Source organism: Rousettus aegyptiacus, unplaced genomic scaffold (genome assembly GCF_014176215.1).
Source record: "Rousettus aegyptiacus isolate mRouAeg1 unplaced genomic scaffold, mRouAeg1.p scaffold_m13_p_9, whole genome shotgun sequence".
Lineage (NCBI taxonomy): Eukaryota > Metazoa > Chordata > Mammalia > Chiroptera > Pteropodidae > Rousettus > Rousettus aegyptiacus.
In genome coordinates, this window is record NW_023416312.1 from 19,588,194 (window position 1) to 19,607,476 (window position 19,283).

General features: G+C 33.3%; 2 pseudogenes; both read left to right on the top strand.

Moving 5' to 3' along the window:
- The first annotated feature begins 266 nt into the window (after positions 1 to 266).
- LOC118600337 lies at positions 267 to 951 on the top strand (annotated as a pseudogene).
- Positions 952 to 1,183: 232 nt separating this feature from the next.
- Positions 1,184 to 19,234, top strand: LOC107511403 (annotated as a pseudogene).
- Positions 19,235 to 19,283: the final 49 nt, after the last annotated feature.

The window sequence follows — 19,283 nt, forward strand, 5'->3', positions numbered from 1 at the left end:
AAAACCCCATACTTGGACAGTTTACTGGTGACCTCTACAAAGCATTTACAGAAGAAACAATACCAACCATATACAAAATACTTCCAGAAAATGAAAAAGATGAGATACTTTTCAAATCATTCCATGAAGCCAGTATTACCCTGATAACAAACTCAAATAACTTTAAAGGAAACCAGTCACCAGATATCCATCCTAAACAGTGATGCACTAATCTTTTGGGAATATTTTAGCAAACCCAATGTTAAATAGTACAACCACTGGAACTAATGCCCCTGGGAATGAACTATAAGACCTGGTACCAGGACAAGTTACCTTCCAAGTGTTTTGCAAAGCACAAGAACAGGCTTTTGAAGTTCCCCACCTCCCTGGATAGCCAGCAGTGGATATGTGTCAAAGAGGGACTGGATGACTTCAGGATAGGCTGTCCACCTTGTGAAAATATGATTACTCGTGGCCATATGGAGGGCTTTCTCCCCATGATTGCTCATAGAGTTCCCAAACTGCCCCCAAAAAGAGTCGAAAAAGGCTGCCCACAGAAACAGACATGTTTTACACACTCTCGCCAGCCCTGCAAGCACAGAAGGCATTCTTAGAGGACAGTGAAGCCAGCCTGACCAAGCATCCCTTGGCTCACCACCTGATTCTGGAGGAAGATCTACCTGCAGATCTCTTATTAAATGTGCTGGAAGCACTTGATTCTGACAGGAAGCTGGAGGACACATGGACTTATTGTCAGGGCACCAAGAAAAGAATGAAGTCCCCCACAAAGCTTTGTGAAAAATGTTTTGCCGAAGTCTACCTGGAACCTCCCAAGAAGACCCCCTGTCACATTCAGACAATTTGCTTCCTGAGAAAAAAAAGAGAAAAAGGAAGTCAAGCGCAAAGGATTTTCCCAAAGGTTCTCCTCTTCACAAAAAAATCCCAAGAGCAGTTTGTAAATTCTGCAGATGACTTGATACTTTTGGAGACTTGGACATTAATGAAGAGTTCATTATGAAACAGTTTGATACCAGTCATGAGTGTAAGCCAACCTATGGTATGGGCCAAATAAAGTACCAGGTTCCTTTGGATATAAAGTAAAGCATACAGCTAGGTAAAATAGAGAAAATTCTCCCTACAGGAAGAAAACTGGGAGAGAAAACTCCAGAAACCACATAATCCTCCTTAACCCAATCAGGTGAAGATGAGATACCTGAAGCCCAAGTTGTGGGAAAAGGTAATAAATGACTAACCTTTGATTGACCCTAAAGTCTTACTTGAAACTCAAGATGAGAGTTTTGAAAGGAAACTTGAACCAAACATTCTTGATGATCTTTATGTAACAATTGTCCTTAAAGATTTCATTGTAATCAAGGGCTACAGGATGCTAGATGTGCACAAAATAATCTTGTTATGTCAACTACAACATGGGATGAATCTCAAAATAATTGTGCTGAACGAAAGGAGATGTGTATGGCTCCACTTATATTAAAATTATAATGAATTAATTATGAGAATTATTTTGTCAAGCAAAAATTGAAATCAGTAGCCAAAATAATGTTAGCCTCATTTAATAATAAAATTGTTATCTTCCCTATTCAGATTGCATCAAGGTGCAGAACCAGATTGAAAAATATTTATCAAAATTATAGGACAAAATTTAGTTATATTGTCTCATCAAATATCCCAATCAAATTTTTCACCATATTCATAAAAATTCACCATGAAAGAGTGTTTCCATATCATATAACACTGTGCAGAATGGCAGAGAGCTTCAAGTCCTGAATATAGATGAGTGAGCAAAACTACCCAGCGACATCAAATATTCTCTCATATCTATTCAAGTGTAATTAATCTTTGCATTCATAAATAGAAATTTAAAATTTACCATAAATTTAAAATAAGAAATCAGACAACTTCTTTATATTTCCAAAATAACAGCAAGAACTGTCCGGGACAGGAGAATTTATAGCTAGAAAGATTTGTAGTGCCGATCTAGAGTACACTTCTGCTTCCATTAGTGAAGGAATTCATCTCTAATAGGAAGTATATGTATATGTTTCATCATTATAAGACAGGACAGATATCTATTTATGTGCAGATTTTCTTCTTTAAGTGAAGTTTTTCTGTGAGCACCATGTACCTGAAGAACTAGGTCTTTTCTATGTATTTTTGTAAGCCAAGGCCTAGAATTTCTCACCATAATTAAGTCTCTGTCACCACTGTACCTTATCTCTGCAATAGTTTCCAAACTAGCCTTTTTGCTCTGTAAATATATTTTTCTAAAATGTAAATCTGGTCAAATTCGTAAGCTTGTTAATTCTCCAGGTTCATCTAAAACTTATCTATATACACAGACTCGCCTCCCACACACGTATGGCCAAACATGCTCCTGCATTCCAGACCCCAGTCAACATGTCCTTTCATACCTCCATGTCTTTGTGCACTACCTTTCCTATTGTTAGGCTTTCACTCAGACCATTGTGATCACTTCAATGTTTTCTCCTCCAAGGCCAATTTGATGATTGGTTTTATTAAGATCTTATATTTTTAGACAAGGACTCTCATTTCCCAGTTGTCTTTTACTAAAGAACACACTCTAATATCCTAGAGAAGTCAATCACTAATGCCTTCAAAATCTGGATATTTATTCAGACATCAAAGAGACTAATATTACAACCTCTAGCTCAGCATTATCTGGTTTCAAGCCTTAGGATACATGCAGCAGCTTTCACCCTTATACATTCGTTGTTCGTTCCATAAAATATGCTTTTCCACATTTTGGTTATGTGATTTTGCATTTCACAGAACATGTCTCCTCATCTATGAAATGGAAACCATCAAACTGAAATTTTGGTGAGAATTAAAGGATTACTTTATTTAAGTGCCTAATAGCACAAGCATCACAGAATGATAGGCAGTGTATATTTGTGGAAGAGTAGAAGGGAAAGAGGAAGAAAGGAGAGTGCTATATAGGCACAAAAGAGCCAAGAAAAAAAAGTTTTAATGATGTTTACCCCGTGTGATAGGTTTCAATTAAAATTCACTCAATCTTATCTGATTAAGATAAAAAAGTTTATTTACAAACTAAGAGTCATAGTAAAGCTTCCTATTGCTTACTGGTGATGGGTACTTTGTGAAGAAAACTTTACCTGGAGAAATTATGTGGGTTTTTCCCACTGCTGTAATAACCTGCATTGGTATTAGTTGTCATACAGAAACAAACAGGAGCAGTGTTTGATCCATTTGAAATTTTTAGCACCAGTGAGACTTCAAAAAATAACTTGACCTCAAATTTGTACATTTTAGGAGAGGGAAATCAGGAGAGCCTGACAAGTAATTGTGTTAACATAGCCTCCTAAAGTTTTCAAATCCCCTTCAGAGTTTTATTTTTCTTTTTGAGGTTTGCAAAATAGAGAAAACCAAAAGGTATTATCCCCATTCATAAGTGAGAAAACTCCAGATAACTTGTTATTTAAAGTGTGAGGTCCAAATCAAAGTCTTCTAATTTTGTGTATTATTTCTACACTGACATTCAGCAATATCATAGACAATGAACTAGTCATTTTGAAACCTTGGATGCAAATTATGGTAAGACAATATGCACCAGGGCCTCTAATACAGGAAACATAAAGACACACTTTCATTTTTTGGAACCAGTTGTACCCAGTTTTTGCATCTTGCTTGGTATAGCAACCAAAACTTTGTCACTTGTGTGGCAAGAGTAGGGATAAATTAAATTCAACTCTGGAAGTATGTAAAAGCCACAAACCAAATTGGATTGCATGGCCAGTAATACCCATGCCATGCTCTCCTGATCTCTTACCATCTAAACAGAGGTTAAGGATACTGCCCTCTTTTTAACATATCATTAGAGTAAATAGGGAACCTTCATTGTGCAAAATAAAAACTATGCATTTAAATAAAACAAACATTTATAGTATAATTCATTCAACAGATAATCGCATCATGAGGAAGAAGGTGATAGTACATAGAAAAATTGAAAGATAATGAAAAGGCCACTCTTATTTAATATTTTATAAAATTGTAAACCTGTGATTTCTTAATTATCCTCCTTTCACTGATCGTTTTTTTTGCTCAAGAGCACAGCACTTAACTTTTGGAATCAAATCGTATCCTGTTAAAAAAGGAAAAATGTAATACCTCTTCCTACCTATTTTTTTCAGAAAATACTTTTTCTATTTGCAGTAACCTTAGCAAAAACAAGCACAGTGAAATTATGAAATATTGCTAACAAGTTTAATTATGTTCATATTAAATTTGTTTTAAATAAGATTTGCTTAGGTTTGAAAAATACGATACAGTAGGCTATAGCAAATTTTCTGTTAAAATCTCCTTTTATGATATGTATGTCCATGTTAGTCTCCACTTTAAGCCAACCATGCCCCTAAAGTTGATGGTATATTATACATGGTAATAATCAATTATATTGGATATATGGGATATATGGGATAACAAAGCCTTTGGAGAATATGGCTCTAGGAACATGTATTTACTAAAGATGAAGGAAATTGTTTTTCATTTCTGACCATTTCCATAACAGAGTATTAAGAACATGACCTTTGAAGCTAGGCAGAAATAAGTTTATGTTCCAGTACTGCAATGTTCTTGTCCTATGACTATAGACAAGATGTATCACAGAATATGTTATCACATCTCAAATGTAGAATAACAATACCTATTTTATCCAGGTTCTGAAGATTAAATGAGGTATGACTGCTTATAAAAATCTTAGTTATCAATTAAATTTCCCCCTTCATCACTTGGTAATGAGTTAAACATGAAATACCTCTTTGCTTTAAATTCTCAGTGCAAAGAGGAAACTGAAGTAAACATCAGACAAAGCTTGATTAATTTCTCTAATTCTAATGTTTAGATCCAATGTATATGAACAAGGAACTACAGAACTAAGTTTAAATATTCTACCAATATACTTTCCCCCAGCCATTCAGTTATATCTTAAATAAAATTAGATTAGACCACATCAAAAATATTGAAAAAAAAATGCTGCCAAGCGCCATGGAGAAGAATACTACTTATCTATGCAACATAATTTTTGAGCTCAATGAGAACTGGATGAAGTGTACATTATTGAACATCGGAATATAAATGATACCAGAAATATGTCCCTTACTAATATTCAAAGATATGTATTTTCAGGTATTGCCCTGGGGATTAAAAAAGCTAATCACATGCTGGCTTGCCGTCTTAGCAGCCACGGTGCCTGCCACATCCTACACGTGGCTGGCTCTGCAGCCTGGAGCCAGGGACCTACGCACCTTCTCCACTGCTGTGCCTCCGTCCACTCTTGCCCAGAGATCAAGCACGCATAGAATAGAAAGAATATCTAGCTCTAAAAGTCCTCTGAGAAGAAGGGGACTACCTCCTAGGCCAGAGAAAATGGCTTTTGACCAGGACAGGTCTAGTGTTTACCCTGTTGCAACACCATTTAAACCCTTTGAAGTACTTCTTCCTGTTCGAATGGGTTATCTAGTAAAGAAGGGGGTGCCTATGGAAAAGGAGGGAAATCTAGTACTTTTAAAGTAGAGGCTTCTGCACTGAGTGGTTACCTGCACTAGACAGTGATGAGAAATGCGAGAAGCATTTTCCAATAGAAATTGACACAGCCGATTATGTTCCATCGTGGATACCCCAAAGCACGAGTAGTAACCTTATGGGTTAAACTTTCCAGTTTGAATTTAGATGATCATGCAAAAAATAAACTTATTAAACTTGTAGGAGAGGGATACTGCATGGTCATGGACATGCTTACCATCAAGACAGATGGATGCCCTTTTAAAGAGACAGAGTTATGATTATATAATGTATCTGCTAACAGTTTTATACCATGAGTCTTGGAAAAATGAAGGAGAAAAATAAGACTGAAGCAGACATGGAAGAGTATACATGGAAAAATAGCTCATGAGAAAAAAATATCCTGAAAATACTTCTCCAAATTAAAGCCACAGAGAAAAATCTGGAAGTGAATAGAGAAGAGCTCCTTGATACTAAAGAAGTTGAAGATTACTCAAAGTCTGATATTAGTCTTAAGAGTGAGGGAGACAATGAAAATATCCTTTCTCACTACAAAGAATCAGTGAAGAGACTATTAAATCTGACAAATTATGTAAAAAATCTGCTTGCTTTATTAATTTTATGATCTATATGTAATTATTATGTAATTTTATATAAAGTTGAAAATGTTAAAAAAAAAACAATCACAATCTTGTGCCAGTACAATTTAAAAACCAACCACCTACTCTGTCATTTTCAAAATCTTTCTGACAGGGGTGAATAAAGAAGACAATAAGAACATGTTATAAATATCATAAATTACACAATATTTACCAATTAGTGAATGTCATACAAATAAAGGACTAAAAATTACCCTTGATAAGGGTAATTATGATCTCAATATATGTGGAAACATGTTCAATCTATCACTAGAGAAGCAGAGTTCAACCTCATTTCTTTCAATCCTAAAATAGATTTTTAGCCAGAGAAAATAAAGCATTAGATTATTTTATACAATGAAAATAGTTGTATTTCTATTAACTTATAGGAGGATCCAGTCCCCATATACACATGGTAGTTGAATAGTTCGTTATGATGACACAATACCTACATCAAAGGCATCAGTAGCAGGTTTAATTTCTCAATGAAATGAAACTTGGAGAAAGAGGCCTAATTCTCATAATTAACAAATTTGATACTGAAAGTCAGAGTGAATATTATTGTGGGTATCTGATAGGATGGAGTAAGGATGGGAAGGTAGCAGAGCAACTGCCCAAACACTAGAGGAAAATTTTTAGTAGAATTACTTACTGGTCCCTAAATTCATAATTTAGATTTTGTCCCTTGTGGGCTCTAGCTCGTAAATTAAATATTTGTTTAAAAAGAACCATTCTGAGTCCTTAATCTCCAATCTTTTGTCATGTGAGTAGTTGACAGTTACATGTGATTCTAACTATACTAATTATACCTTATTTACCAGACTTTCTTTCTTGCATCCATGAGAAAGTAACTAACATCTAAAAATTACTCAGATAAGACATGGAAACAATCTAAGTGTCCACTGATGAACAAATGGATAAAAAAATGTGACATATATATATATATATATATATATATATATATATATATATATTACATACATATAATTATATATAATTACATATGTATAGTATTTTTCAGCAATAAAAAAAGAAGAGACGCCTGACATTGGATAAATCTTAGGGCCATTAAGTAAAATAATATTTTCTCAGAGAACAGAGAAAGACAAATACTGTATGATATTACTTACATGTGGAATCTAAAAACACCAAACTCGTAGAAACAGAGAGTACAGTTGTGGTTGTCACGGGTTGGAGGATGGGGAAAACGAGGAGATGTTGGTCATGGGGTACGAACTTTCCATTAGAATATGAGTAGATTCTGAGGACCTAATGTATAGTGTGGTGACTATAGTTAACAATACTGTATTATATACTTGAAAGTTGCTAAGAGAGTAGATCTTAAATGCTTTCACCACATACAAAAAAAACCCTGTAATTATGTGAAGTGGTGAATATATTAACTAACCTTATTGTGGTAATCATTTTGCAATAAATAATGTGTATTAAATCATCACATTGTACATCTTAAACTTATAGTTATAAGTCAATTATATTTCGATAAAGCTAGAAACATGTAATAAAAATAAAAATCACTCAAATCTACTAACTATATGTTTCATATGTAATCTTTTCTTCATTTCCTTTTTTTTTTTTTAAATTCAGCATTGTTACCTATCAAAATTTTCACAATACAGTACGAAATATCCATGCTGGTATTTAGTGAATCTGTATTCAATAGATTAAAATAGCTCTATAAAATCTGCTACTTATTACACCATTTTTGAGTCTCCAGGAAAAAAAAAATCTGTAATGGAAACACAGACAAAATATATGGTTCCTTTTCTTGTTGTTAGAGAGACAAGACAGATACTCTTAAAATTCAATAGCAATCCTGGACAATAATATAAGAAATGTCTAAAGGCTATATAAATGTAGCATTTTATAAGCTACTTCTTGAAGTTTAGTTCCTCCGTCTCAAACTAATCTTTGGGATTTATTGATTCCAAAAGCTATTCAGATGTTAGAAATATGCTACCTACTAACACTTCTACCAGAAAAAAAAAGAAACATAAGATTTCAGTGATTAGCTAGAAAAGGGAAAAAAATGATAACATTAAAGAGAAGAAAGAAATTATATAGCCTTCCAAACTTAAAACAACAGAATCTAAAATTTAAAAATTAAGTTGAGTTTTTACATAATAAATTGACTACTTTCTCAAGGTAAGGATTTAAAAAAAAACTGCTACCATGTATTGATTAAAACCAATGGACTAAATGTACTATTAGTGTCATTTTAAATTCATCACCGAATTTAATACTTATAATGTCTGGTATTATTAGTCCTATTGTTCTGATGAGTAAATCACTATACCCACAAACTCGCACAGCTAGTAATGGGTAGAGTCAGCCTTTCACCTGAGAACTATTTGACACAGAACTGCCCAAGTCTTCCAATCACCTACCAAGAAAGCAATAAAAAATGCATATTGCATTCATTGTGTACCTACATATCTTAAATGAAGTAGCAGTACATTGAGACTATAGATCATGAATTGTCAATTCCCAAGGCTGCTATTATATCATAAAGCTATTATTTATAATTTTTTCCAACTACTAGAATATTCACTATTATAACTAAAATCAATATAAAAGGATGACTTCAATTTATGGATATATGAGGTCATGCAATGTAGGTGTGTGGTTACATTTTAAGTTTGAGTGTTGGCTATTACTTTTTCAGTATAATAATTTATAAAATGACACAAAGCTGTTTAAAAGATTTTAGTTAAAGGCTATTTTCAAAAGGCAAGTGTTTTGGGAATATGTCTCATTTAACTGTTTTTAGCATAATGTATCCCCTATGGCTCATTTTCCTAGTTAATGATCAACATCAGCAATATGTCTTTTTAATGTGAATATGAAATTTGTGTTCTGCAAGATGGTGATTGCAGAAGATAGTAACAAGTTTTTCATTTATTTATGTTTGCCTTTTTAAACTCAAGCCATCTTACCAAAAGTTACAAATGTTATTATTTAAAACAAGAACCTTAATTTTTTACTCTTAAATACGAAAAGGAAAAATTAACAAAGTTCATAAAATTTCATTATCTAATGAACTGTAGTTTCAATAATGCACTAGAATGCAGAAAAGATTTACATTTAAAAGGGGCTTACAAACATTTAACCATATGAGTTAAATTAAATAAATAACAGTTGCAAACCCAAAATTGACTACATTGAAAATATTTCTAATGTTTCTGAAACTATTTTGTCCCTCCTGTTGGGAGGGGAAAAAAAGGTCACTGCAATAAACAGATGCCTTTTTTTACCGTAATTTGTCCACAAAACAGGCAATATCTAATACAGCAGACTTTGTTACAAAGATACAGGCAATCAATATGTATGTTGACTGATTGGTTCTAGTTTTACAAAGCTATTTCTATGGCCCATTGTTGATCTGATTATAATAAATGTTATGCAATAAATAATCTTACACAGAGCTTTTTTTAGACCCTGTCAACAGTTATTCTCTATATAGTCAGATCTTGATTGAATACTGTTTTTCTAATACTGATAAGGAGGAAAACTGAAATAAACTCAGTCGCGCCTTTCAGTACTCCTTTAATTCCCTTCATTTGTCATTATAATCATCCAGAAAAAAGACAACCAAATATCAAAACTGTCACCAAAGCAAAGATGAAAAACTTAGTTTTGAAATCTTAGTGGAGGAAATGAAATGGGGTACAAAGGAATAAATGATATTCCCTTAATCTTGTATTCAGAAAGTACTTCTTAATGTATTTATTCAATACAAAGATATTAGAAATTTCTAGAAATATACCACATTAAATTTAACAAAATTTGATTGTAAGCAATATATTTCCAATGCCGTATATGCCAAAGTGGAACTGTTTCATTTCTTACAACTGCCCTGTGCCTTACTTAATATGTTCCTTAACTGATAAGTACTTTTAGCAAAATAAATCTGGAAAATTCTCTGTATAAAATGACTTCTTAGAGTTTCCCAATACCCATGAATTTCTTAAATGCCATTTACAATAATGGATTTAAGAAATAAGTTTAATATTTGTCAAATGCAGGGTTTCCTAAACTCATTTCACCTCAGAACTGATTTTTTTTAAGTTATACCTATTAAATTTTCACAGATCAAGTGGAACACACTTGGGAAAAAATTCAGATATGAGGATTTATCTGTATTTATAATTTAGCTTAAGCAAGCAATATAAATTAATATTTTGAAATTACATATCATTTATATATTATAAATAAAACACTAAAATACTATTTCTGGAATTTAAATATTCTGTGTATGAATTAAATAATGCACTATATCAAGCAAAAGGAAAGTAAAATTCAGGAAATATTACAGAATGTTGAGTAAAAAGGTGATTAAATATCTAAAAGGTAATTTTAAAATGTAGTGATTAAGTTCAACACAAAACTAACAGAAGTCCTAAAATAAGAAAATATAAGAAATAAAGAAATCATCAAAGAGACATCAGTAAAATAATATCCCTGAGCTTAAGAAATATCCAAGTTTTCAGAATGAAATAAATCCTAGAGTATAGAGTTCGAGGGATGAAAAAATGATCTATACCGAAATACATGCTAATTAAATTTTAAAAGTTCAAGGATGAGGCTTTTTAAAAAGATTTCAGAGCAGAAAAACATGGTGCCTGCTAAGGAATAAGAATCAGATGTGCATCCAACCCTTTACTAGAAATGCTGTATATTAAGTATCAATAGAATAATGCCTGATAAAACTATTGTGTACCAATAATTTTACCCAGATGATCAATTCTGTGAATTAAGGCAAACATGCAAACACTAAGCAAGTTTTCTCATCATACATTCATATTTAAAAAATTCTTTAAGAGGTACCTAAAAAATGATTTTTTTAATGAAGGAATAATACGAGAATTTTAAACGGTGGTGGCATATGATCTATAAAAGAAAGCTTCAAAGAAATAAAAATAAATACATTAGACCATGACAATTAACGCATTGTTCTTTAAAGTAGTAGGCAACTAATGTCACAGATTTATATTTCTTACTCTACAGATCCAATTGCAGTCCTTGATTTTTCTATGAATAATACCAATTACATTTTTATCTCTTTTGCAGTGCTTATAATACTTGTGAAAAAGCTGTTTTATAAAGATTTTAAATATAAACAATTTCATCTTGGGTTATTCTTTTACCATATCATTTTTCATGACATAATAAAGTGTTCTGAACATGTTTATTAACTTGTCAAAGAACTGTTTATCGTTTCCTTTGTTAGATGTAGCCAAATAATATTTTCTACCATTATTAGCAACTATGCCCTAGTTCCTCCTGTGAATGAGGCAAGATAAATGCTTCTTTTGCTTCTGGCTTCTCCTCTGTAAATTGGACACAACATATATTCCTCTTAAATTTCTTATGAAATCAAACAAATGGATTATGTATAAATCTCAATAATCTATATAACATGATTTTGCATGTTACCTGGTACAGAATTAGCATCCAGTATAATGTTGCTATTTTATACAGCTTAATTATAACCAGAAAATAGAGGTAAGCTGTACTCAGAGCATAAAGAGGAAACAAATATCATAGGGATCTACTTATATTTCATACATGTTTTTATTGATTGATTGTAAGAATGTGTTTTAAAGTCTCAAGATATTTAGTAGATTTCATGATGTTAAAGTAGTAAGGCAGAATTTTGATATGGGTATACTTTTAACTTCCTGATTTAGAGAAATTCTATGGCACTTGCACTAAATTCAAGAGGCAGTGCTTCAACCATTCACTTTAACCATACTTTAACTAGCCAGCTAATATGAGTATTCACTTATCGAAAATATCCTAATGTTCAATTGGGCAACTTCAAAATTTTTCATATGACCATTCATTATTTTTTTTCTTTTGTACCTCGCATTCACTTCATTTTTTTTTTTCACTTTTCAAAAGAGTATATTGTAAAAAGGACTCATGTCTAGGATATATAAAGAACTCTAAAACTCAAAAAATAAGAAAACCTAATTTATATATATGGCATTAATTGCCTACTGCATTGTATATTGTATATTTATAAAACAAAGAAAAATACTATGTCTTTTCACCAAAGAAGATATATAAATGACAAATAAAAGATGCTCAACATCATGTCATTAGGGAAATACAAATAAAACCACAATGAGCTATCACTACACACCTACTAGAATAGCTAAAATCTAAAAACTGATTATACCAAATGCTGGCAAAGATTTAGTGCAAAAGAAACTCAAATTTGTGGCTAGTGGAAATGTAAAATGATACAACTACTAAGAAAGACAGTTTGGCAGTTTCCTATAAACCTAAACATAGTCTTAACATAGCAGCTTTCTGCATAATTGTACCAACCCGGAAATAATCAAATTGTCTTTCACAGGTAAATAGATAAACAAACTTGGTACTTGAGACAATGGATACTTCTCAGTGATAAAAGGAAGAAACTATTGATTCACACAACATAGATGAATCTTAAATGCATGTTGCTAAGTTAAAGATGCCAGATCCAAAAGCCTACATATTATATGATTCTGTTTATTTGATATTCTGGAAAAGACAAATTATAGAGATGGGAAACAAATCAGTATTGGTCAGGGGTTGGAAAGGAATGATGTAAACGACTCTCACAGGGAATATTTTAGGGTGATGAAACTGTTCTGTATCTTACTGGATGAAAGATACATGATTACATTTTTAAAAAATCAAGAGTATCCCAGGATAGAATGTAGATTGTGACAAATGAATCTAACTGTATTACAAATATATAGTATAACTGCACTAAAGGTTGGAGGGGAAAAGTTGCTGACATAAGTACCTGGAAAATGATGTTCTGATTGGGAAATACAAGACCGAACAAAAAATAACTGTACACAAACACAATTTTAGTTGGCAGATTTGTTTTTCATCAGGGTATGGTTAAAAATGTGAAACTACATGTATACTAGGGTTGAAAAAGTAAATAAATGGTAAATAATGTAAGTCATATTTCTTACTGCCAGTAAAAGAAGTTACAAACAAGCAAGGGGAGAATTGTGTGATGCTGGATTAGAGTCGTAGACATTAGTATGAACTCATGTTTAGTTTAATATGTATAGAGACAGGTACCCATAGAAATGATTAGAGATATGTGTGTATATATTGGTTAGTATACATTCATATATTTCATAGCTCTGTCTGCTGAGAGACTAGAAACAATGACACCCAACAAGCAACAAGCACATCTAGCATCCAGATCTTAGTTTCTAAATATCCTTCTCCAAAACAGCAAAAGCAAAACAAAACCAAGACATCCTTGGATAAATGACTAATTCAAGTGCTGGGGCAATGAAAATACAAGATGGGCCTGGAGTATTATGTAGTGCCAGAAAATATAGAAGTACTAAAAAAGCAAAAGGATGGAGGCAGATCAAAGGGACACAGAAGCCAAACTGAAGGAGTACTGATGACCTAAGCTAAAAGAATTGGAGCAACAAAATTAGTTAAACTTTACAGTTATGGCACAATATAAATATTCGCGAGTCCATACTAATATAAATAATTGAATACATAAATGAGGAAGAAGGAACAAATCTTTCTCACAAAGAATTTCAAATAATATATGTAGATGCTCCTTCCTCCAGGAAGTGGGGCTAAACACCCTCCTCGGAGTGTGGGCTGGATTTCAAAAGAATAGATTATAAAGAAGAGAACATAACCTTACAGAGAAGAAATCCGCAGACTTTCCCTTAATCCAATGAGCAAGGTTAACATCACCAGTTATAGGTCATGTTGGTATCATGTATGCCCCGATATGTGATGAGAAAGACATTTCACCTCTATGGTATTCTTCTCCAAAACCCAGAACTTGGGTCTAATCATGAGAAAAAAACTTAACAAACCCAAATTCGGGGACATTTTAGAAAATACCTGACCAATACTGTTCAAAACCATCATGGGATACAAGGAAAGGCCGAAAACCTGTGAAAGATCATAGAAGACTAAAGAGATATGACAATTAAATTTAATGTGGCATACTGGATTGGATCATAGAACAGAAAAAAATATGTAAAAAATAAAATTATAAATCTAAATAAAGTCTAGAGTTTAAAGTAAAATATCACAGCCATGCCACCTTGAACGTGCCCAATCTTATCTGCTCTCGGAAGCTAAGCAGGGTCGAGCCTGGTTAGTACTTGGATGGGAAACCACCTAGGAATACTGGATGCTGTAAGCATTAAAAAATAAAATAAAATAAAATAAAGTAATGTATCAACATTATTTTTTTTAGTTTTAATATATGTACTATGTAAGATATTAGCATTAGTAGAAAATGAGTGAAGAGTGCATAGGAACTCTCTGTAATGTCTTTACAACTGTTCTATAAATCTAAAATTATTCCAAAATAAAAGGTTTTGTTTTTGTAAAATATATATTGCATTATGATGGATAAACATAGAATAGCTATTAAATGCACAAGAGAGAAATGAGCTCCTTTAAAATGTAAATTTGTGGAATCCTGCTCCACATATACCCTTTAGAATTTTCTAGAAATGGAGCCAAGAATCTGCATTTTGCATGGTCCAAAATCTGAGACTTACTTTTCAAGAGCCTTGTGCCTTTTATAAGCCCAAAAGACTTTCAAAGGCTTAAAAAACACACACACACAATAGTAATGGTATTATCCAAAGTAACCAAATTTAGAGAAAATTAAAATTCAGCATGTATAAAATGGAAAAGAAAATATCAATTAGAGAAGCCTGTGGACAAAATAATTCACTTAGATAATATTCATATAACTGGTAGCCACACGGGACAACAGAGTCATGCTAGAAGAGCTAAGAAGTTTTGCAAGTATCCAAATAGCAGTAAAAACACTAGAAATAGTAGCAACTTGCTTATGCAAAAATTCTTCCTGGGGTTAAAGAAAACTGACATTACTACAGAGTACAGAGAAATTACACTGGCCTGTTCAATCGATATGAAGTGTTACCCCAAAAATGAATAGTGCAGTACTGATAACCAAAAGCGACACCCACCAAGCTAATAAACAAATGCCCCAGCAGGTTGAAAGACTGACTGGAGATGCATATAATGAACAGATGAACAAGGGAATGAGAATAAATTATGAAAATCCATGTGATGAAACTCACTGGTTAAATGAAGCTTCATTGGTCCCAATTCTGACACCCTGCCTCTGCCTACCCTCAGCTGTCTACTTTGTTTACTATAGACCTAAACTCTAGCTCAGGGCACCATTTTCATGCCCCAACGGACTCACTTGGTTTGCAACCTTGCTGCCTCCCTCACCCACACACAGCTTCCACCAGCCCTTCTCAGATATCCAATCACATTCATTCTGAGCCCTCACTGAGTTTACCATCTGTGATGATTAATTTTATGTATAAACTTGGCTAGGCTATGGTGCCCTGTGGTTTGGTCTAGAAGTTGTTGTGAAGCTGCTTTTTTAGATGTGTTTAACAGTTAATTTAGTAGGCTTAGAGTAAAGCTAATATACTGGTTAGTAAACATGCATATATTTAATACCTGTCTGCTGAGAGACTAAAAATAATGACATCCAACTAGTGTACACCCTCCATAGTGTGCATGGGCATCATCAAATTAATTGAAGGCTTTAGGAGCAAGGATTGAAATCCTCTCAAAAAGAAAGAACCATGCCTCCAGATAGCAATATAGAAATTCTGTTTCAGATTCCAGCCTCTGGACTCAAGACTGCAACACGAACTTTTGCCTGAATTTCCAATCTGCTGACCTGCCTGCAAATTTCTGACTTGCCAGACCCTCAAATCACAGAAGCTAATTACTTAAATCTCTTTCTTATATATATTTATACTCACACTATATATAATATAATATAACATAATACAATATAATAAATATAATATAATATAATGTAAATAGCCTATTAGATGTGTTTTCTGGAAAACTCGAATATACTGTCCATTCTAATCATATTTCTACCAGTAACACTAAAACTGTCTTTTTTTAAAGAGATTTACCACAGCTATTTTACCACAGTTATGACCACTGACATTTTTTTTTAGCAAGTATGATTTTAGATAAACTATAAGCAATAAGTAGTCTTAGAGAGTCCCATTTTGTTCTTTGCATCAAATAGCATAAAACCAGTATTCCATACCCTGGCTAACTATGAGTCACCTGTGGCTCTTTTTTAAAAGTACATATAACAGAGTTCTACCCCAAACCTATGGAATTAGAATTCCCCTAATTGATTTTGATTCACAGCCAAGGATTGAAATCCCTGGACATAAAATCATTTGGCCAAAGTATCTCCAACAGGATATAGTCCAAAACCATTTTTGAAAATAAAGAATATGAGGCTAAGGGAGAATAAATTACTCAAACTCCCAAGATGAAAACATCAGGCTAATATTTTTTTTTCATATTTCTAGAAAGCTCATTTTATTTTTTTAATATAAATTCCAGATAAAAATATGAAGAATGGTCTTCTCTCAATGTATGCATAGTTTATCATCTGATCCACAGCTCCAATTCACTAATATAGATCATAATATTTAGGAAGTAATCAAACAGAAGCAGCTCTATTTTATAAGATGGTTCATGCTGGGTACACATGAAATTCTCTGGTATACAGTTAGAAGATCTCTCAAATGGCAAAAATCTTGGCCATGTATTGTGCTGTTTATGTTATAAAATTTTGTCTGAAGACATGTAAATGTTACTAATTTATGTCTACCTTCCTAGATATAGATAGCTAGATAATCTCCTATTGGTTAAGTTTCTCTGGAGAACCCTGACTAACACTAACACAGTATAAAAACTGACCACAAACATTTCAAAGAAACCTTTATTTTATAGTCCTACATTCATATTTTTAAAAATCTGCTCTTAAGTTTTCTCATTCTGTGCTTATATTTAGTTTTATATTCGTCATTAAAGAAAAAATGGATGGAATGCTTTTGTTTACACTTATCTGTATTGCCTTCATAGAATTCTGAAGTTCTAGCCATGTTCGTTTATTGACTTCCCTTAGAAAAATTAGTTTTTAAACCTAAGGTGGTTTATATCTTTTGCCATTATATATCTTTTGCCATTACCTTCTTTCTTAGGAGGTAAAAATGAGGAATGAAATATCTGAAAAACACTATTGTCACTCCTCAGTATACATATAACCATTCAATACAAGAGTATTAATATTTTAAATATCTGTAGGGTAAAATTGTGGGGATAAATTATTAAATAATTGGGACGTAATGAGAAAATGTTCTACAAAATCAAGATTTCTTCTATTTAAATAGATTCTTACAGTGAGGTCTACAATGAAATCTTGCAAAGAAATTTTGAAAGTGTACTTTCAATTGATCATGTAGTTCTTTCCCATCTCTAATATGTGATTCTATCATTACAATCAACTTATTAAAAACATTATTACTCTATTTTTTTTTACAGAATCAACAACTAAATGCCTCTAAAACTGATTAGATAAGTTTACGTTGTAACATTTCATATATGATTCTTTATTTTCTTTATAAACACTGATTATAAAATGGCATAAGCTTCCAAAGAGGAATAGAAGCCCAAGAAAGGTATGTTAATCAAATTCATGAGAATAAAACTTGAAGTGAAAACAGGCAGTTTATCCATAACTTTAAAACCACTTGAGAACACTTATAATATTCGTTCACTCTATCTTGTACCTTGAGAACAGAGACCACATTTGATTCTTTTTGTACCTCCAGAATCAGTGTCTGACACATATTTGGAGTATATAAATGGTTGCTTAATTAATGCACAAATAAATTAATTATACTTAGATTGCTCTTATGTCTTCCACTATAATATCCTTGAATTATAAGAATATATTTTCTATTTTAAATTGCCATATACTTGTATAATATCTTTATGTATTTATTTGAGAAAATAAGGAGGGAAAAATGGCAGTTTTGTGTTTGTTTTTGTTTTGGTCTGCTTCTCCCCTAGAATATAAACCCCATAGGAAGAGACTTTGTGTCTCTTTGTTACGAATATATGCCCAAGTTCTAAACCAGTGCCTAGGCCATATTATACAATAAATATTGGTTGAATGAATAAATTAGTGAAAGGCAATTTGAGATGGGTGGTACTCCCAACCATGGTGGCTCATTCCATAGAACATAATTGAAGGCTTGAAAAAAAGACTTGCTGAGTGGCAACGATGTGCAAATTAGGTTGGAAGAAATAAATATATCTAATGGTTAAGTGTTTTGTCTAAGAATGTGCCTAAATCTTTGTTTCCTGCCAGAGAAAACAGAGTTCTGTACTTGAAGGAAATTGGCAAGCTAGGTGAAGGGGGCGAGGAAATGTAGGATGTCAGTGATGAAGTCATTCAAACAGTCCATGTTGGGGTCTGGACAGGACAGAAGGAATGTGTTTCTAGGACCGGACTGAAAGATTAAGAGGTGAGAGAGAATAGGAGAGTTAAGAAAAAGTTCAAAAAGAGTGAAAAATGGAGAGGTGGAAAGAGTCACTGAGACTTTGGAGGTGAGGCTCTGCCATCAGAGAAGTGTGAACTTGATCAGGAATAGAAGGAGAAAAACAGGATCCCTGGAGTTAATAAGGTCTAGGAACTGAGTGAGGAGGTCATCAGAACTGTCACTGGTATGGACGTTGAAGTCATTCCGATAAAGCTTTGTGATAGTAAAATATAACCAGTGATACCACAAAAGCACTATGTTTAACAAATTAACCACGTTAGGACAATATTTAAATAAGTTCCCCAAAGAAATCATGCAGGTGACTAAATCAAAGTGGCTGCGTCTATATTCATGAATAACATTTAAAAATACAATATATGCCAGACGCTCAGCACCGAGCCCCGCTGTCCGCCCAGGCTCGGATGGAACCTGGAAGACGCGGACGGCGCCGGCCCCCTCGGACCCCCTCGGACCCCCTCCTGCCCTCGCATCGCCTCGCGCAAACACTGCTGGGTAAGTAACCGTCACTTCCGGTTTACCTCACAGCCCGCGGACTGGCTGCGGAACCCGACCTCCTTTGACTGCCCCCTAGTCCGTTGGGGAGGTCCCTACCGCTGGCGCTGGTGACAACCCCTGGCTGCCCTCCTCTACCGCCATGGTGATACTCCGAGGCCCC